At 40.8% G+C, this 7353-nt stretch overlaps 1 protein-coding gene across 1 annotated transcript in view; it reads right to left on the reverse strand.

Moving 5' to 3' along the window:
• The window catches only part of LOC118384445 (junction plakoglobin-like), a 61535-nt gene extending 54662 nt beyond the window's left edge, over positions 1–6873 (reverse strand). The window contains exon 1 of the mRNA XM_052518643.1: positions 6708–6873. The gene's annotated coding sequence lies outside the window, so the exon portion shown is untranslated. The remainder of the gene's footprint in view (positions 1–6707) is intronic.
• Positions 6874–7353: the final 480 nt, after the last annotated feature.

A 7353-nucleotide genomic window follows, 5' to 3' on the forward strand; every position in this document is an offset into this window, starting at 1 on the left:
CACCCAGGCCAGAGATCACACCCACACAAATACTCAGTCACACCAAATCCACAGATGTCGCTAGTACACACTTGACGCCACACTCACCCACCTTTAAGCACGTACGTGCTACAGACACACACACACCAGCCAAACCTGCAGATACCACACACGGATGTGACAACATACTGTTGTTACTAGTATAATTAGAGTACTAACTAACAAACTAAACCCCAACACGAGACAACTACCAACACGCCAGACGGTCGGACGAACACACATACACACGTTTAGTTCTTCTATCCTCATAGGGACCTAAAATGTATTTACATTTACCTAACCCTAAACGTAATCCTAACCCAAACCATAAACCAGTCCCTGTGGACCTGTGTGAACCCGGGGCCCTGGCAGTACTTCCTCCTGGTCTCTGGCACATGGGCAAGACGCCACACCTCTCTGAAGAGAAGTGATTTTGATGGCCAGTTTCAACAACAGTGTCAACAAACACTGCAAGACAACTGTAAAAGTGCTGTAAGCAATTTGGTAACCACTGATCAAGGCTATACAGAGACTCTGGCTGCATTTTACACTGAAATGGCGGAAGGCAATATGAAACTCCACTTAATAGAGGGCAAGATGGGGCTATAGGCATGTTTCTGATAGTTTCCCGGTAAATTAAGCCTTGATCAGCAAAGTGGAGAGAAATAGAAAGATGGAAGCTTATGCAACAAGATGCAGCCACGGCTTTAAAAAGCTTTACGTTTGAACTTCCAGTTGGTTCAATTTTCCACCTGACAAACACATTATGTCAGTCACCTGGGTAAAACCTGTATCCGGGCTTCAGTTGGCTCAGGTTGTCCCTAGATAACTAGGCAATAATCCATCTTTGACACTTCACATAAGTATTCAGCCATCTAGGTATTGAAATACGGACTACTGGATTCCCCTGATAACCTGAAAACTATCGTGGGTGTTGAGATCTGCCCAAGTTTGACGTCAGTTGCCAACCAACCAGTTAGAAATGAGATTTCATTAGCACCCATAGCAACCTGGCTTACTGTCTTCAAAGGCTACTGCCGACCAGGATGCACGTGAAGATGTAATAGGTGGGGAAAGGAGGAAAACCATTATGATAGTAATTCAAAGAAGAGGAATAGTTTGGCACATGGAAATGTCTATGGGGAGAAGAAAAAAGCTATTTGGAGAGGGGAAAAAATGCTGTAGCCTATATATCACAGGCATAATATGAGGGGGGAAACGAGAGCTGCTGAATGAGCAACTGAATGACAGCAATTTTATAGCATTTGGAGAAGAAAATGACCATACCCTATTTTCACAAGGGGATAATTATTAACGACTAAAGTGGCCGTAGTAGGTCCGCGAGAGATGGAGTGAGCGGTGGCAGTTGATAGGTGCTTGATAGCAAAGCAGAGCATCCACTGTCACAAGCTCTTTTAGCAACTCATTTTCCAGCCTGATCTCATAGACTAGATGTAACATAGTAAATGAAAATTGGCAGGTAGCCTAGTGGTTAGAGCATTGAGCCAGTAACCGAAAGGTTGCTGGATTGAATCCCGAGCTGACAATGTAAAAATCTGTTGTTTTTTCCCCTGAACAAGGCAGTTAACCCACTGTTCCCGGTAGGCTGTCATTGTAAATAAGAATGTGTTCTTAACTGACTTTCCTAGTTAAATAAAGGTGCTCAAATTAGTATATGTTACGTTTGGTATGGTTACATAAAACAGATGGAAAAGGGTGGTTGGCCAGGGTGGGTGGGTGTATAATACAAACGTCTAGTAAGTAAAGTTTGCGAGTTTGAATCTTATCGTGGACAACTTTAGCATTTTAGCAACTTTTCAAGTACTTACTACTTTTTAGCTACTTTGCATGTTCGCTAACCCTTCCCCTAACCCTAAACTTAACCTTTGTAGCTAACCCTTCCCTTAACCTAGGATTGGGCGGTATCCAGATTATCATAGCATCATACCGTCCTTCTCTTATACTGTATATGGTATTACCGGCTTTATACACAAGGGAGGCGCCCCCCCCCCCCCAAATTAACAATGTTTTGACGCATGCTCGTCTGAAGGAAGAACAGTACTGGCTCTGGAGCAGCATGTGTACACCCTGCGTCTTTGTGGAATCTGGAGTCTCTAGGGCAACGGGCCTCCCTGCTCAGGGAAGATAGGAAGGAGAAGAGGAGCCGAGAACGAAGAGGAGGAAAAAAAAATTAAGAAAATCAAGATAGTGGCAGCTGTAGAAATAAATAATCAAATGGATTTGACTTCTGAAACTTAGATGAACTAGCAAGTTAAATATAGGGTTTGGGTTAACGCAAAATTCTGCATTTTTCACAATGATTTTTTAAAATGCATATTTTGCTGTGTTTTGTAAATGCAGGCGTAAAATGCTTCTTATTGTAATTTCTGTTTGGCATCACACTAATTTTCTGTTTCAGTTGCCCTTCTCCACTCGGATGAGAATTCAGGAACAGGCATTCTATCAGCAGACAGCGCTATGACTGAAATGTAGCTACTTTTCTCCGGTACTTTCGCAGTGTAGCCAGACAACTTTTCTTGGATAAATGCAAGATTATCTTTAAGCAAAACATTAGAAAATGTAGCTGGCTACATTCTTTCTATGATAAACATTAGGAATATGATGGCTATGCATCGATTTTGCAAAAAATTACTTGCTTTTTCTTTGTAAGCTCATTTACTTGTGTGCCTACCAGCCGAATAGTGTTCCACTTCGGTAGCCATGTGATGAAAATGAAGCTATTTTCTGCCGAATGTGTTGCACTAATGTATTTTCTGTGAAGGAAAACTATAGTTGCAAGTCCCTGATCACTCTATTGAAGAGGGGGAAAAAACACTTGACTTTCATTATTAAACGTGACCTGTCACTACACGGCTTGACTCACCTGCTTCCGCTTTCTCCCCTGGTGCTATTTACAACACTTGACTGGCTCAACTGTTCTGGGGAACTACGTAATCTTCATAATGTAAAATAATGTGACAGGTGAAATGAAGTACGCAATCTGGTTTATCTCCCAAGGTATTGCAAAAGTTGACTACAGGTATTTACTTAAGTCTCTACAAATATTCAAATGTATTGAAAAACTTCAAAGGAATAGTTTCAACGCTAACCTTAACCCCTTACCCTAACTCCTAAACTGAACCCTAACCTTAACCTTAACCCTAACCCTAACCCCTAACGCTAACCCCTAGCCTAGTCAACATTAGCCAGCTATCTACAGTTAGCCACCTAGCTAGAATTCGTAACATATCATATGTTTAGCTAATTCTTAAAATATTGTACATTTTGCAAATTCGTAACATATAATACGAATTGTAATTAGTAACATTTGTAACATACCATACCATAAAACATCAAACTAAATGGAGTGTCTTGGATTTACATACAGAATAATATCAAATGATCTTAGACCAGGTTGCGTTTTCAGAATACACCAAAAATCCAATCCAATTCCATTCACTCCATATGCTCCGAACAGGGTTGCCAAGTCCGTAATATTCCCCCAAATTGGGCTACTTTGAAAACGCTGTCAGGGATGAAAATGTATTGGTCGTAGGTTGCAGGATTTTGAGCTACTACTACATGCACGGTGGCCGCCATGGCATTTCTCTTAAAAAAAATACAAATCTATTCATTGTGACCTGCTGCTGCTGACTATCAGGCAATGAAGCAGGGGTATGTGTGTGTTGAGAGAGCACTGCAGTATTCCGCTTAGTCCACTATTGGCTGAGTCATGTGAGTGAGAGGAGACAGCAGCACACCTGCACATTGTGACAACTTTTTACCAGTTGTAGGTAGGCTCTTTAACTTGTCATTTATGGGTAAGTGGACATTTGAAGTGGAAGTTATGGAACTCCCAGGTGTGCTTCTGTTATGGGGAAAAATCCTCAATGAAACTGACATTAAATGTGGAGAATGATACATTTGCATCTGTTGGCCATCAAGTAGCCTATTAATTTATATGCCATTGTAGGCTACTGCAGGCTACCATTGTGTAGCCTACCTGGAGCTGGCAAACAGATTTAATAAATAGCCTATAACTTCAGTGTTTTGTTTTTGTAACCTTGTGTTATTATGCAATTATTAAATGGCCATGTTTAGTTCATTAACTTGGAAGTTATAAAAGCTCTATCGCAATTGCCGAACGCATTATATTGACTGTAACAGTCAGTCAGATTAGGCTACAGGTTAAAAAAAATACTGGCTGTTGTTGACATGCAGTTCAGATCATATACATATTATTAGTATTTAATTCAGTGATTGAAATTATGAACTCAGTAGCCTATTCCAGCAGGCTATTGGGAAACACAAGCACTCCTTACTTCGAAATCGCCAAGCTATTAATGTTGAATAAATTAGTATGTTAATTTGAATTAAAGCAAGCTGCTAAAATGTTCAATTTACATATTGCTTATATCATGGCCAGGTTACTGTAAACTATCTGAAATAATATGTAGGCCTATCAGGGGCAATAGGCTAGCTGTATCTAAGCAAACCATGGCAAAGTTGAATTACAATCATAAACCCAGATTTTAGTCTGTAGCCTATGCCTATTGAAATGACAACAAGTCAATCTCGTAAATGAGCCATTTATAACTGATGGTAGGCTAAAGGCTGTATCCAGGCACTCTGTGTCGCATCGTGCTAAAGAACAGCCCTTACACGGAACCCAAACGGGCTGCGCACGTACGCCATCGTGCATAAATTAATTTTGTCCCCCTACACCAAACGCGATCACGACACGCAGGTTAAAATATCAAAACAAACTCTGAACCAATTACATTAATTTGGGAACTGGTCGAAAAGCATTAAACATTTATGGCAATTTAGCTAGCTGGCTTGCACTTGCTAGCTAATTTGTCCTATTTAGCTAGATTGCTGTTGCTAGCTAATTTGTCCTGGGATATAAACATTGAGTTGTTATTTTACCTAAATGCACAAGGTCCTCTACTCCGAAAATGAATCCAGACATAAAACGGTCAACCGAATCGTTTCTCGTCATCTCTCCTCCTAGGCTTTTTCTTATCTTGACTTTATATTGCGATTGGCAACTTTCATAAATTAGGTGCATTACCGCCACTGACCTCGTTCATCTTTCAGTCACCCACGTGGGTATAACCAATGAGCAGATGGCACATAGGTACCTGCTTCTATAAACCAATGAGGAGATGGGAGAGGCAGGACTTGCAAAGGGATCTGCCTCACAAATAGAACTGACTTCTATTTTAGCCCTTGGCAACGCAGACACTCGTTGGCATGCGCGAGCAGTATGGGTGCAATAATTGAATAATGTAGATTTCTAAATGTATTTTGAAACGCGAGTAGTGTAGTCAGCCTGTTAGCTGTGGTATATTGGCCATATACCATACACCCTTGTGCTTAATCATAGCAGTCAAACAAGTTACATCGACATTCATTGATGGAAAATGATTTGGCTAGTTTAATAAGGGCAACTTGTCTGTTCTCTTGCAACATATCGTATTCATTAATTACAATTGCAATAATTATTGGTATGGTAAAAGGGTTTATTGTATAAATGTGGCAACTCCTGTCTTGCTCTGAAGAAAAATGTGCTCGTTTTCAGGCTTTTTCTGCGAGTTTTGAGGGGTCATTGGGCTACAAATGTTATTAAGACCTGGCAACCCTGACTCCGAAACAGAAAGTTAAACATTGATTTTCCCTAAGAGCAAGAACTCCAATCCCTTTTACACGTAGCCTAGTCTACAATTTGGAAACATGACTGACGCTCACCATGAGTCCTCGTGTGAGAGAATTTTATATAGGTGTGGCACTTATGCGACTCACTCACATATCGATTTTCACAACAAACACCACTACAAAATAACTTCTACTGTAATTTCAATGACCGTGACGGCATCGTCAGGGTGGTCACGCACAACGCACATGAGGACACAACTGTAGCATACGGTATGGTAAGACTGAGCATATTGCAATAACCACACACATATTTGGTGAATTGACAACAGGGCGATTTTCATGTTTTAGAATGAGCTAAAACAATAGTCTAGGCTACTTATACCAAACTAGTCATGCCTAGGCTATTCTACTCGCATGCATCCCTATTTGGAGATAGAGGTGCATGCACCGTTATTCCTGAGTTGCTATCAATAAACAGTCAAGTTTCTCCTAGCACCGACGGGTTGTTGCGTACACCCATGTCACAGCCAAAGAATGTCGATTCAAAAGAAACAGCAATATTGCAGAAGTGTGAGACAATTCTGGTAACAATTATATAGCTCAATGTGTAGCCAGCCTATTCCACCGAAACAAAATGTACCACATCTGGCAAGACTGAAACGCTCATCTGCTACGTATCATAGGAATGAATGTCAGGAAGGTTGGCTGGCTACATTCACGGACACAATAAAAGATGCCAGACAAACACGACACAGAGGGAGCATATCAGTGTCTGTAGCTGGCAAGGAATGTCACGTGGTATTGATAATGCTATAAACTACATCTGATCAATAGGCTACCATAACTATTCACAACACATCACAGCATCTTGTTGGAGAAAACACTGTTGCTCGAATATCTTTGATCGGAAGAGAGAACATTCGCTTTCCGAACACTACAAAACATGACATTATCTCAAATAAACTCCACTAGGTTACAGCATACGACTGAAGCGACGCCCCAGAACGCCAATGTGTTGACAGGTTGGTTACCTTCCGCAATTAAATCGCCGGTTTCAGGACCTTCTTGCGCGCAGCACTCCGAGCATAAACTTTTCTTAAACCCCGTGTTCGCCTGCTCGTTCTGGAGCCCTCTGTTCCAAGCAAGTCGGGAATGAGTTGAGCAACGGTTCAGTGACAACGTCAATTTCTTGGAGTCTCCACCCATGGCACAAAGAGAGACCCAATAGGCGGGTCGTTGAAACGGTCATTGGCTAAATCAACAAATAGAGCGTTATTACAAGGTAATTGAAAAGTATGCGCAATATCGGTAACAATTTTAAATTCGTTCTGGAGTGAGGAATAGCCTAAATGTGTCCTCTCCTTTATGTTTCTCCCTGCGCAATTGTGATACATCATAAGGAATAACTATCATCAAGAGACATTAAAGAACAATTTAAAAACAGAATATCTTATATGAAATTCACCAAATGTAATAATTCCTACTTGTTTTCAATCTAAGCAAAAAAGACAACATTGAAGTTTCTGCTTTCCTATCACCCATACATCTCCAGAACCTGCCACCATAATTACACCCAAATGAAACATGTGGGCAATATCATTTAGCTCTTCTTATGTAAATCTAATCGAATTAAACTTTCAGTGCCCTCATTAGAGAGTTATGCCCAAATAATCCCTC

This window comes from Oncorhynchus keta, chromosome 5 (genome assembly GCF_023373465.1).
Source record: "Oncorhynchus keta strain PuntledgeMale-10-30-2019 chromosome 5, Oket_V2, whole genome shotgun sequence".
Taxonomy (NCBI): Eukaryota; Metazoa; Chordata; class Actinopteri; order Salmoniformes; family Salmonidae; genus Oncorhynchus; species Oncorhynchus keta.